The following is a 14,981-nucleotide window of genomic DNA, read 5'->3' as shown; positions in this document are numbered from 1 at the left end:
GCTATATTTTAAAGTTTGTACAAGATGCACTTTGTTAATTGAAATATGAGAACATTTTTTTTTCCAAATGATTAAAATAATATAAAAATGCATTGCTGTACTAAAATAAGTAATGTACTAGTCTGATTTCAAATGACAGAAAAAGAATAATGATTGCTGCTTTAAAAGTCCTCATTTTATACCTTATATCATTTATGATTTGCATAAAGTATATTATAAAAATGTAGATTGCAAATAATGTTGTTTAAGCAAAATAGAAAGAAAAAAGTCCAAAGGAGATGAATGTGATTGGCTGCCTAAAATGTATTCGCACCCCTGTAAATGCAAAGAGGATTACATAATTTGAAGTAAAGGCTGACAGATTCACCTTTCCTTTCTAATCATTGGCTGGTAGTAAAAATAAAAAACTGGACAGGTTAACTATAATTGATGGCTGCACACCCCCTTCTGACGCACCTAGCTTGCGTTTTTCTTATTTTTGTGTCAATACTAGGAAGGAGAGAGATTTTGCCAGAGGTTGGAGAAGATGGAAGGAGCAAGAATGTTTTGTCAGAGGACAGATGCCATTTTAGCAGAGTTAGGAGGAAGGATGGACAGCATGCCTGTATTCTCAAATGACAACTGCTAAGGTTTTTTCTTATAGTCCTGTAATGAACAAAACTGGTTTATAACATGCATCAATAGTTAGGTATTACTGTGACACATCATTATGTTTATAAGGATTATAGTGACTGCAGAGTACTTTGGTCTGAATCTAAAGTACATGGTTACTTGAAAGTCAAAATTCATTCAGAGGATCATAAAGTTGGAAACCTAAATTTGAAATTTAAATTTGAGTTACAGTGAGCTTAGTCACTGATTACAGTTTCCCTTATCTAATTATATGTATATTAATATGTTATTTGTCTGAATGTCCCCAAATTGGGTTCCATGAATGTGTTAATAGCATTAGGTAAATATCTACCTAACTCATTTATCCAGTTTAAGATTGCAGAGAGCTGATGCCTGTCTACATAAAGCACAAGGTAGGAAATAAAACTAAATGGAGTCCATCGGAGGCTAATTCATACACACATCCACAGGGCCTGTTTAGAATCACCGGTTAGCCTACTGTGTAGGTGTTTAGGGATATAAGAAGAAACAACGTGCAGATATGGGATGAAAAAATAAGTATGTGAAATATAGGAATTTCTGTTAATAAGATGTTCAGGAAGTTTGTTGTAGTTGAATAAAGGAAATTTCTAAAGAAAATATAAACAGTAAACTATTTATTGCTCTGTGTGTCAAAAAGTACAATGTAGCACACATCTGTTTAAGTCCTGGGAATGCTTCCTGCAATAAGCTCATCCACAGTGCCTGTAATATTTCAAATTAAACCGTGTTTCTGTTCCATATTGCAACATGCCATTTATGATTTCAGTGTTTTAAGATGTTGCTATTTGTCTTTTATGATGAATCCACAAACAATTTTGTGCTTTCCCTTCTCTTCTAGGAATTCACATAGGGATATTAAAAAGACAGTAGATGGCAGTGTTGCTTTTTGAATTTACTTAAAGTAAGCAGTAGCACATTGTGTGTTTTAGACTAAATAATGGCCATGGCAGACCATATTTTAAAAGCATACTGTAACAGTAGATATTTACTGTTCACCTGACATGGTAATTGGCAGTCTCATTTCAGTATACTTCTGCTTCTTTGGCTGATGTCAAGTGCATTCCCCCCACCCCTCCGACCCGTTTCACTGGCTGTCTTTTGAAGGTCAGAGATAACATGACCCCTGACACAAAAGTCAGCCGCCGGAAGGCATTCTCATCCAGTTGTATTGAAATGCAGTGAGAAAAGCTGGCCTGGGGCACCATGATGCTCGCGAAACAGTCGGGTGGTATCTGCTGGATTTAACTCGGTCAAACTAAAGGGCTGTCATTATATAACATTTACTTCGTGAAACTAGTGTTTACTAAACATAGTGACATTTTCACTGGCAGTTTTGGTGTGTTATTAACTTGGTGTGAAGTTGCCTACTGTCTGAATTTTGCATGTTAGTGAAGGGCATTGCAAGCCTTTTTTAGGTGAATCGGATCATTTTGTCTATGCTGATAAAAACTGTGAGTTTATCGGCTCCTGGCAACTTTTTCATTCAGAATGCTGCTGTTAATGTCTCTCATTTATTTAAAACTGTCCCACTTGTACTACTCTGACTGCACAAGCAATCTGAGTAACTAAATCCAGCCTTGTAAATAAACCAGCTAAGAATGCAAGCAAAAACCAGACTTTGGTTACAGAAATATTTATGTTGTCTTTAGTTGCATTTCAGAAAATGACCGATTTGTAGAACAAAACATTTGCTTGTATTATGCATGTGTATACAGTGTATCAGCATAGTTATAAATGTATGTGTACATACAGTACATATGTAGATATCCACAAGGCGGCCTCGTTGTTAGATACGCCTGCTCCATTAAGCAGCTAATCATGAGCATACAACACATTGTATATATTCAGGTCAGTTGATAGAGTTGTTTAATCAAAATTAGAATAGGAAAGTTGAGTAATCTAAGCAGTTTTTATTGCTGGTATTAGACATGGTGGTTCCTACTTATCAGCATCAGGTACCTGTGACCTTTATAAACTGAAGTCTGTAGAGTTGAAAGAGACAAACAAAAAGCATCCAGTGTGTGAAACACCTTGGTAAAGAGAGAGACAGGAAAAGAACAACCAGATTTGGTGAAGTTAACGAAAAAGCAGTTATGCAGATAACCACTTGATGCAACAGTGGGGTGCAGTGTAAACATTGTAGCAGACCTTAAAGCAGATGGACTAGAGCAGCAGAAGGCCGTGGTGGGTTTCACTCCTGTCAGCTAAAAATTTAAAAATGAGGGTAGAGTGGGCAGGTGATGACCAAAACCAGAAAACTGATGATTAGAAAAATCTTACTTGGTCTGCCAAATTTTAGTTTCTGCTGTGACAGGCAGATGGTGTTTTCAGAATTTGTCTTAAACATCATGTATCCATCCAAGCTTGTCTCAAAGCATCTAAGCAAGTAGGGGTCGTTTTCTGTAGTGTCATGGTGTGGGTGTTTTGGCAAACATTATGCCTCTTAGTCATTTGAATGTTACAATGGACTTGAGCATTATTGCAGATCATGTGAATCTCATTATGGCCACAGATTATCCATTTAAATGGATGCTTCCAGCAGGATAATGCATCATGTCACAAAGCATGCATCACCAGTTTTGACTGTGATGGAAAATTTTGGGATAAGATGAAATAAGATGATTGCTGCAAAGATTTGCAGAAGCTGTGAGATGCTTGAACTTTCATGGGCCAGATTCCGTAAGGAATGCTTACAGGCAATAGGGAAGACCTATCTGGGACTAAGTAACTATCTAGTTATGTGACCACTAAGTAAGTAATTATATTGAGAGTGTGAGAAATGTGGTTTTATGCACTATTTGAATGTAAATCTCAATACACATATAAACTGTTTGAAGAATAAATTGTTCATATACCAAATATTTTTATCTATCCGTAGCTGGGTAAGGCACCCACAGCTCATTGTTCATTTAATACATGAAACTGGTTTACTTGCTGTTGGCAAATTTGCTGCACTCTTTGATAACTGTGAGAATATGCTGTGGCTCCTGAACCCACCCAAACCTAGGAAAATACCATCAAATTAAATGCAGTTTTTAATAATCCTGAAATACAAAATTCCAAAATTAGACAAAATATATTACAAAAGGAAAAAAGTATACTTAAGTTAACAAAGTACACCAGACATTACATAGAATAACTAATTTTTCAAAGGAGTTGCCAAAAGAAAACTAGAGAAATGATGGCAAAATTATAATTCAAAACTAAAAGATGAATATAATCAAAGTCTCAGTTGACTACAAAAACCTTTACCAAAAGAAAAAAAGCACAAAATGTATCCAAAGAACATAGCAGCTAAGCTTATTAATGCCACTGTGATGGCCAGGGGTTAGCAGGTGTCTTAAATGGACTTCTCAGGTCACTGCAGCTCTAATGACTGCAACATCTGAAAGTTGTCTTTCATTAAGAGGCCCAGTTCCCACAAAGCAAAGTACATAGGAAAGAGTAAAGGATGGGATAAAACTAAAACAAAAAAAAAAACCAAAGGTAAGGAAATAGGGGGACATGATAAACACAAAGAAAACCATAAATGAGACAAGGCACAGAAATAAATGCTACTTCAATTATCTTTGTGTTGTATGCACATGTAAATCCTAAATTATACAAGAAAAACGTAATTTTATAATGTAGCATCATACTTTATACACTTTGGTAGATTATTTGTATAATATGTTTTTATGTCTGGTATCCCAGAATCTTCCTCAAGTAAATAGGATTCTGCTGTTGTGCCCAGTAATAAAACTTAACTAAAACTTAATAATAATCATTAAACATTGGAATCTGGATGCAGATTCATGATTAAAAGAACTACATATCAGAAATACATTGGAAGGTATTTGCCTCCTGTATATTATTTTGGAGTAGTTCTTATTATCATGAATCACATCTACTTCTTGTGCCCAATACAATTTTAACACTTTGCCCACGAAGAAAATTGGAATTGTATGATCATTCTTTTGCGTTCCTTCTTTCAGTGTTGAGTATTTCATGTTGAGATATCTATTAATTCTGTCCTTTAATCTCTGTTCAATACAACAACATTTATTTATATAGCACATTTTCATACAAAAAGTAGCTCAAACTGTTTTACATAATGAAGAAAAGAAAAATAAAAGACAAAATGAGAAATTAAAATAAGACAACATTAGTTAGCATAGAAAAGGAGTAAGGTCCGATGGCCAGGGTGGACAGAAAAAACAAAAAAACTCCAGAAAGCTGGAGAAAAAAATAAAATATGTAGGGGTTCCAGGCCACAAGACCGCCCAGCCCCCTCTGGGCATTCTACCTAACATAAATGAAATAGTCCTCTTTGTAGTTAGGGTTCTCACGGAGTCACTTGAAGCTGATGGTCATACAGACTTCTGGCTTTTAATCCATCCTTCATTGTTGGAACATCATGGTGCTTTGGGTAGATGGTGGTGGCACAAGCCACCACCAAAAGGACACCGGAAAAGGAAACAGAAGAGAGAGTAGGGGTTAGTACAGATTTTAGAGCCACCATGAATAGTTATTATAATGAACTGGATATACAGAGTATCAGGATTTAAATTACAGTGAAGTTATGAGAAGGCCATGTTAAAGTAATGTGTTTTCAGCAGTTTTTTTAAAGTGTTCCACTGTATTAGCCTGGCAAATTCCTACTGGCAGGCTATTCCAAATTTTAGGTGCATAACAGCAGAAGGCCACCTCACCACTTCTTTTAAGTTTTGCTCTTGGAGTTCTAAGGAGACACTCAGTTGAGGATCTGAGGTTGCGATTTGGAATATAAGGTGTCAGACATTCCGATATATAAGATGGGGTGAGATTATTTAAGGCTTTATAAACCATAAGCAGAATTTTAAAGTCAATCCTGAATGACACAGGTAACCAGTGTAGTGACATCAAAACTGGAGAGATGTACTTGGATTTTCTTTTCCTGGTAAGGATTCTAGCAGCTGTGTTCTGCACTAGTTGCAAACTATTTGTCTTTTTTGGGTAGTCCTGAGAAGAGTGCGTTACAGTAATCTAGTCGACTGAAAACAAACGCGTGAACTAATTTCTCCGCATCCTTCAATGATATAAGAGGTCTAACTTTTGCTATGTTTCTTAAGTGAAAAAATGCTGTCCTAGTGATCTGATTAATATGTGATTTAAAATTTAGATTACAGTCAATAGTTACCCCTAAGCTTTTTACCTCCATTTTGACTTTTAATCCTAATGCATCCAGTTTATTTCTAATAACCTCATTGTGTCCATTATTGCCAATCACTAAGATTTCAGTTTTCTCTTTATTTAATTTGAGAAAGTTACTATTCATCCATTCTGAGATACAAGTTAGACATTGTGTTAGTGAATCAAGAGATTCGGGGTCATCAGGTGCAATTGATAAATACAGCTGTGTGTCATCAGCATAGCTGTGGTAGCTCACGTTGTGCCCTGAGATAATCTGACCTAATGGAAGCATGTAGATTGAGAACTGTGCAGTACTGTGCATAGATTTGTCACGTGTTCACTGCATTTTAATGGTTCTTTGCCATTTGTTTGCCTCACATTTCCTCTTCCCCTAAGTCATGGCAACTTTTTCATAAGTTTTCTTTTGTGTGGCTTTTTCAGTTCCAAAAATAACCTCTATAAGGCAAGATGCTTCTTGTAAAAGCCTGGTATGATAAATGCATGGGCTTATTGTGAAGCCCCTTATTCTTCTTGTTGAGTTCATTGTTTTCCTGATACTAAGGAAGCTTATTAACTCCTTTCTTTTTTTTGCCTAATTGTCTTATTTTACAATTATTTGCATTATTTCATGAATGTTTTACTTTGTCTAAGTATATACTGCCACATTATTTAGGTCTGATTCTTGCTCTGGGTCCCATTCTGTAGATACACCCTCTTAATATTTTCAGGTGAATTTTGATATATGGAATATGCACAGAGAAGGGTTTCAGCATGTGTTTAACAGTAAGACTGGCATAATTCAGAGGCAGAACATTAGCACAATCTAAATTGCATCAAAACCAAAGCTTGCACCCACTAATGTGTAGGTAATCCATCAGATTTACAATAGGTACCCAGTTTTGTCATTTTAGAAGCAATAATCTATGCCAATGTATTAAAAATCAGAGTCCCATGAAATGTGCACAAAGCACGACTTGCGCATTTGTCACTCCACTGGCAACTTCTGGTGCAAATTTAGAGGAAAGTGAAGCACAAATCCGCACTCATTCGATTAATGGCTGTTCGTAATATTTTCCAAAACTTTGTTAGAGAGAGCAGTCAACTTTTCATGCCAAAAATGCTAGTAGATCATCTAAAGCAGAGGTCCCTAACTACAGTCCTGGAGGGCCGCAGTGACTGCAGGTTTTCATTTTAACCCTTTTCTTAATTAGTGACCTGTTTTTGCTGCTAATTAACTTCTTTTGAATTAATTTTAATTGACTTGCTCTTGAAGACTCAGACCCAAGAGGTGGGTTTCTTTTTCCTTAATTAGCAGTCAAACAATAATAAAATATAAAATGAGCCAAAACAGGACCAGCAAACTGTGTATCATACAATATCTGAAAATAAAGAAAGATGAAGGTCTCGGGGATGCTCTTAGAAAAGGGAAAATCAACAAATTCAGAAATAAGAGCAGCAACAAGCCATTGAATTAAAGAACTCGTTTAATTAACAACAAAAATTTTGAGCCTAATTAAGCAACTGCTTGGAGAGAAATTAGTTGGAGTTTGAGGCTCTGACTAAATTGGTCTTCTGTTGGCTCACTCACTTCACGTTTCATTTCTGTTTGGGCACCATTTAAGGAAAGAAATGAAGCAATTCAGGAGAACAAATCTTAAAAAACAAGTTAGTTAAAATTAACTCGAAGTTAATTAGCTGCAAAAACAAGTCACTATTTAAGAAAAGGGGTTAGAATGAAAACCTGCGGCTCTCCAGGGCTGGAGTTGGGGACCCCGATCTTGAGAATAAAGTGCACCCCCACTATGAATTCCTCCATAGTTAAGAGATGTTGATTTATCAACTTAGATTGTAATGTCACAGTGACGACTGATTTTTATTCACCATGTATGACTGAACAATGTGGGGTTATCACTGACAATGAAAATGAACCCAGACTAGAAGACAAACTACAGATCACCTTTCCCCTATTAGACTTCATATTGATGCTGCCTGCACAGTACACCAGAGGGTGCAATCGGACAGTTTATATATAAATACAACTCATTTGAAAGATGCTGCTTAAATTGCTGGATGTCCTTCTCCAACTGAATGTCACAACTAAAAGCAGCATATTTTGATTTCTTTATAATTTCTGATTGAAAAAAATAAGCCCAGCTTTTTCTGTTACGTTTCAGCTAGTACTGTATACATTTAATTTGCTTTCCTTCCTTTTCTTTCCAATTTAAACACAGTACTGCCTCTGATGTTAAAAATGTGAAAGTTTGTTGTTAATTCATTGTGATAGGAAAGAATAAAATATCAAGTGAACTTGAAAAGTAATTAAATTAAAATTACATTTTAGCAACAAGCAAAGGTGTAAGAATTTTTAAGTGCAAGATGTCGCCTTCAGTTTCTGAGACAGGGCAAGTGTCCTAAAAATTGATATGCCCATCCACCCCTCTGTTGAAAACTTTGTCCAGTTATTCCACCTCTGTGATAAAGTATTTTCCCCCTTTTTGATTTTCCTTTTTGTTGTATGTTTTTCAACCCTCTGTTCTTTTGGTGGGTTGTTTGACGTATACAAAAGTTATGGTGATGATTAAAGCTACACCAGAATTTGGTGCTGTTTGTAGTTGTTTGTTGTGTAAGATAATCCAATTAGGAAAAATATTACTGACCCAAACCAAGGGAACTACCCAGTTAAAGAGCTTGAATACTTTACCTGATATAGGCCAGGCCTGCCCAGCGTACCTTTGGCCCCTAACGTCTGAGGGAAATTGTTACCATACAGATTAGAGAGGCACATCATAGAATATCTTTAGAAAATTAAAATTAGTCTCAGTGGTTACAAACCCATTCCTAGATTCTGGGGTTCTGCAGAGTTGCATTTTCCAAAAGGATAAAGGCTGAAACAGTAGTAGTGGTGAAAAAGTGAGACTCATGGTGTGGCAGTTCTGCAAGGAGAAGTGTGCAAAAACTCCTCCACAGGTCTTAGAGATGTTAACCAACATCTAGGAGCTACTGCTGCTCAAGGATATGCAACCAAATGACCTTCAGATTTTGCTTAACATAATTTAATTAATTAAAATATTAAATATGAAAATATTCTGTTATTTGTTCAGTCTGGATCCCTTTCATGTAGTGTTAGGGATTTCTTGATGACTTGATAACATGAACTTTGGACATTTAAAAAAATTTTTTAGGGCTGGGCAAGTTAACACGTTATTATCACATTAGCACAGTAATTAATTAACTCTGACAATTATTTTAAGGAAAGTTAGCTTTGTTGATTTGACCTCGATTCCCTGCACGTGCATGAGTAGTGAAGAGCAAACAGCTTCTAAAATGGCACGTGGAGAGATACCAAAGTGAATGCTCAAAGCAAAATAATCCGTGGATGACTTTTTTCGTATCCTTGCTGAATCGGACTCCGATTTATGATGCAAGTGATCTGGAGATGTAGATCAAAAATGAAAGTGAGGTACCAGCATCAGCTGATCGGTCCCCAGCTGATCGTGGTGCTGAACACGTTAGTGTAGCTGAGGCACCTATGACAACATTCGCATGGGAGGACAGACACGATGACAGGAGGTACAAACCATATTGCGTCTCACTGCAACTGCCACCCCCGCGCACCTGTCTCACAAAGACAGCCAGCCCACTGTGCAAACAGATGTTTTATGTTGATTTATGTGTGAAACCATTGCTTTGTGCACTTTTCAGAAAACAGTTTTTTGGAAAAAATATTAGCCCTCAAAGAGTTACTACTGAACATAGACTGTTTATGCTGCTCCCTGATGAAAGAAAATGTTTCTGCTGGTATCTGTTCAGATAAAAAAGAAAACAGATTTATAAATGTTAACTTGTTGTTGCTCGCAAGGTGCCTATTATAATGTGATTGTGGCTCTGGACTCTGAGGGTAACTTGTTTTTCTATAACAAACTAGATAAAACGTTAATGCCCTGGCCGTGGCAAATGGCTTTGGTTTTATATTTGATTTGATTACATTAATGTTTAAGTTGAGATTTACAAGAACTATTTTAATTGCTACTATGTAAAGGGAATCTACTGTTAAAAAGCACCTTATTTGTTTAAAGTGTTTGCAAACCAAATACACGCAATACACTACTTTTGAATTCATTATTGAATTTTGCACATAAACATGTGATTGTCTGTGATTAATCGTGATTAACCGCAGACAATCATGGGATTAATTGCAATTAAAAAATTTTAATAGCTTCCCAACACTCATTTTTTTTTATGTTTGAATGCTGAACCTATATACTGTACCTGGGACTCCTTGGAGAAGAGTGGCTTACCAAGAGATGTCTGTTAAGCCAGTAGAGGCACGAGTATGAGGCTATGTTACTCCCCTCTGGTGTTACTAGCCTCAGAGCTGCCACATCCATATTACTAACCGAGAATGCTAAACCGGATGATGAACGCAGGCACATCCGGCAATGGGCCGTAGCTGCAAAAAGACGTACTGCGCAGGCGCAAAAAGAGTCCGCGAGAGTCGGCTGAGGAGCCGAGAAAGGCGGACAAAAGAGGGCGAGAGAGGCGGATGAGGGACCGCGAGAGGCGGACAAGACCACAGAAAAAAGGAGTGAGCACAGGAAAAATGGAGAAATGAGGAAACGCAGGCAAAGCACGAAACACATTGCACACGAAACTAGACCCAAAAAAAAAAAAAAACAGGCTCGCGCACAACAGCAAGGCACCCCCCCCCCCACAGGCACCGGATGGGACACACACCAAGAGGGGGATTCAACAAGCCCATGGAACACAAAAAAAAGAACACAAAACCACCCCACAGACCCTACAAGCAAGGGACGGGACACACACAAACAGGGGGATTCAACAAGACACAGGAACACAAAAAGAAAGAAGACGCTCGCGCGACAACAATCCTCAATCCCCCCCCCCCCCCCCCACACACACACACACACACACATCCATAAGAAGTGACACCCAAAGCCACATATTCTAAAGTGAATATCAACACCTTCACACTAGACAGCATAGGTGTCAGCATTGGTGTATCTCCTTACAATAAAGCACTATTAACCGTTCAACTGCAGAAAAGGAAACATATTAACAGTGACTGCGATCCTCCTTATTACTTATCCATATTTCGCATGCTGAGAAAGAAACAAGTCATGAATACACGGTCACGGGTACAAAACGAAAAGGAAAGGATAACAGGAACAAACACACGAACACGAAAGAAACAACAAAATAGACGGCTATGCAGCATAGGTGGATCTCATTACAATAAGGCACTATTAACCGTTCAACCGCAGAAAAGGCTCCATATTAACAGTGAGTGCAATACTCCTTATTACTTATCCATATTTCTAAAAGAAAAAATGACTCGACTCCAAAAACGCAAAGCTCAACTAAAGCTTCTAACTAACGATGTACCTAAAAGTAAAAACTTTATGAACTGCATTAGATCCTACAATACTTCATTTAATATGCACAAATCTACATCCTAGATCCACATGACGCAAACTATCAATCAAAGTGCTGCATTGCAACAGGCACGGATTCAAAACGAAACACCTCCCGTCTCAGACATACGTTGATGGCAGCGAAGGCTGCAACGGGCTTCTCACACAGCACAGGCAAATCGATTACAGCTCCAAAACAACACGTCCCAAATACTACACATGCAACAACGCGCCTCTCAAACGGCACAAGCAAAACATACACCAGGAAAATTCATTCGGATTAATGAATGTCATTTGCAATCATTGTCATTCAGTTCACTTCCCTGAAGAAACAACTGGCAATACAAGTTATACATTTACACGTTGTTGTCAAAAGGGTCAAATTAGACTGCCTTCTTTACATTCATATACTGAATATCTACAGAAGCTTATAACTGACGATGTACCTGAAAGTGAAATCTTTATCAACTACATTAGATCCTACAAATCGGAATCCACTATGAACATTAACAGTGGCACTGCACGTGACATCCGTCTTGAAAAAATGTTTATTGATGAATGTTCAATGGCATGAACAAACGTTTATGAATAATAATATTCGATTTGGAGGAAAGGTACTTTTATGAGGAGGAGATTTTAGACAGTGATTAGCTATTCTTCCAGATACCATGCACTCAGCTATTGTTCAGTGCACCTTAAAATACGCAGACAATTGGCATTGCTTTCAAAAGATACAGTTAGTAAAAAAGATACGATGTCCAGAACCAGATCATAACAATTGCTTATTACAACTGAGAGATGGTACACTCACGAATACAGATGGACTTCAGCCACATATTATTACAATTCCTCAAGCCTTTATCTGCGACGACTTAGTTACAGAGAGATTTGGAACAGCAATCTCATTAGACCAAATGCCCCTTTTAACACAACGCACTATATTATGTCCAAAAAATATTAATGTGGAAAACATAAATACCCAAGTCATTCCATTACTTCCTGGAAAGACACAACTCTTTCTAAGCTCTGACAAACTTGACTCTGATCACAACAATAACCATCTTAAATGACCTTACAAGTTCTGAGCTGGAATTACCTTTTACACTTAAACGGCGTGTACAAAGAAATTTTCAAATAAACCTTTACACTGTGCCACACACTTTATTGTTTGCTTTCTATTTGCATCATCTACACCGTCACACTATTCTATATCTCATTCATACATCACGCTCTTTGTCATTCCCAACACCAGGGGTTGGCGAGCGAAGCGAGCAGGGGGCGGAGCCCCCTAGTAGAGCAGAAAGCACTGTGGTATAGTGGATTTCTTGGTGATGTGCAATTTTTAAATGAATGAATAAATGTGCGACTCGGGCCCTGTAGGTGTGTGCACAGCTGAGGAGCTGGGCAGACGCAAGGGTGTTTAGTGTGGTGGTGATCTTACTATTTAAATAGGTCAGCTGACCCACACTGGAACACCTCCGATTGCAACTAGAGCAACATGCCTGCAGCTGGTTAGAAAAGAAATCCGAGCGAAACAGAACAGAAAAGATGATAAAGGCAAGATCAAGACAAGAAATAGGCATGGAGGTTAAATCAAAAGAGAATGAAGAGGAAGGTAGCAGTGGCTGAGCTGCTGTGGCAGGGAGAAGGCAAGCAGTCAGGGTGGATGTCCCGGGAGGAGCATGTGACCAGCACTCAAGGTGGGCAGGGTCACTTCTGTTGAGCATTCAAGAAGTACGAGCGACCAGTCACTCAGGGTGAGCCACCCAACTTAAGGCTGTGTGGTGGTGGTCGGGAGATGGAGAAGATCTTGTGGGTTCCTGCAGACCCTAAAGGGAAGGCGGTGAGGGACATGAGTCAGGCTTGGAGCACCCCAACAGTGAACGAATGAGGTGGTTGGCGTGTAAGCCTTTGTGAAGGTTGACTGCGCTTGTTGACAGGTGGCTCTGAGCTGAGTAGACCCAAATGGGTGAGCAGCAGAGACGTGGTGGAGAAGGAAGCTCTGTAGCTCCTACTACTGTTTTTTAAAGGACAGTTCCTGACAGTTTTATTGATTGCTTATTTATTATGTACTTATTAACTTCCACAAATACGGTTTTTGTGCATTATCTTATATATAAACGTCTACACGTGGAAGTGTGTATGTCTTTTCTGTCTGGCCCGGAAGTACAAAGCTATAGTATGAATCTCAAAGAGCTGGCAAGGCAGCCCCAAGTTAATGAGTCAGAAGAAGAAAGACGTATGAGGCTACAACGTGAAGCTGAAAAAAAACGACTCCGTCACCAAAGTGAAACCGCCAAGGAAAGACAGACAAGAGAGAGAGACTCGCTTAGCTGCTGATAGACAAGGTGGGCGAGCACGTCCGCAAAAGAAAACTGCCTACTCTGCATTTCAATTTTTTTCTGACGATTTCAATAGTTTCTAGAAACCCGGGCTTTTTACAGCATGGGCTTACACTGCTAGTTTATTTATGAAAGATGGAGCACTGCACAATTTGCACTGTTGTTTGAAAATAAAAGCAATTTGCTCTATTTGTACTTTACTCTTGACTGTTTATGTCCTCATTTGCCTGGCTCATCCCAGTCATGGCTAATCTCTGTTGTGGGTTCAAGGACGGTATGGTAGCTGGAGCCAACCCAGACCTACAACCACCTGTACCCCAGCATATGCACTTCTTCACCTACACAGTTCCTGCTACTGCAATTTTCTGGCTGCAAATGCAGTTCTCCAGCAGGCACACACAGCTGGCAGGTGGCTGCATTAATTTCTTTTCCACAGACAGCCACCCCCTTTGGCTTCTGGGTGCTTAATTTGCATTTTGCTGTACGCCTACTTGACTTCTTTCTGCCAGGTTCTCATACTGCTAGGCTTCCGAGATAGTGGGTAGACACACAGGAACAAACTGTCAGAGGTTATAAGAGAGAGAGAAAAAGAGAGCTTTATACGGGTCACTAGTGTCAGATGTACAGAGTCAACAGTGAACGTCTTACCTCTCTCTGAAGCCATTATTGGTAAGTAGAACTAACTTATCTTCAAACTTCTGTCTTCCTTACCCGAAAAATCTCAGAACATTGTCAATTAGATAAAGATGACTGATCAGGCAAAACACATTTCATTTACTTTTAATGGAATCCAAATTAAACTATAAAGCATCACAGAATAGCACAACCATTAAACATAATATTTTAATAAGGAAAATAATCAGATGATCCCAGTTCAAAAGTTTGCATACCCTTAGATCTTAATACTGTGTATTGCACCTTTTAGCATCAATAATGGCATTATAGTCTTTTGTGCTAGTTGTGGATGTCGTCCATGATTTTCTCCCGTAAATTCTTTGGGTTGTCTCGCATGAACTGCACGTTTGAGTTGTCCCCAAAGTGGCTTCATTGAACTGAGGTCACAAGACCGTGATGGCCACTCCGGCTCTTTCACTTTTTCTGCCTTAGGCACTGAAGGGTCGACTTTGTGTTGGAAGATCCAAATGCATCTCATTCGCAGCTTTCTGACTGATGAATGGAAGTTGTCGTCCAATATTTATAGGTGACATGCTGCATCCATCTTGCCATCAATTTTCACTAAGTTACATGTGCCACTGTAGCTCAAATACCCCAGACATTCAGAAATCCACCTCCATGCTTCACAAGAGAGATGGTGTACTTTTCATCATAGGCCTTGTTGCATCTTTTCCAAACATAGCGTTTATGGTTGTGACCATAAAGTTCAGTTTTGGTCTCATCACTC

Source organism: Erpetoichthys calabaricus, chromosome 6, assembly GCF_900747795.2.
Source record: "Erpetoichthys calabaricus chromosome 6, fErpCal1.3, whole genome shotgun sequence".
In the NCBI taxonomy this organism is placed as follows: Eukaryota; Metazoa; Chordata; class Cladistia; order Polypteriformes; family Polypteridae; genus Erpetoichthys; species Erpetoichthys calabaricus.
This window is presented reverse-complemented; position numbering follows the sequence as displayed.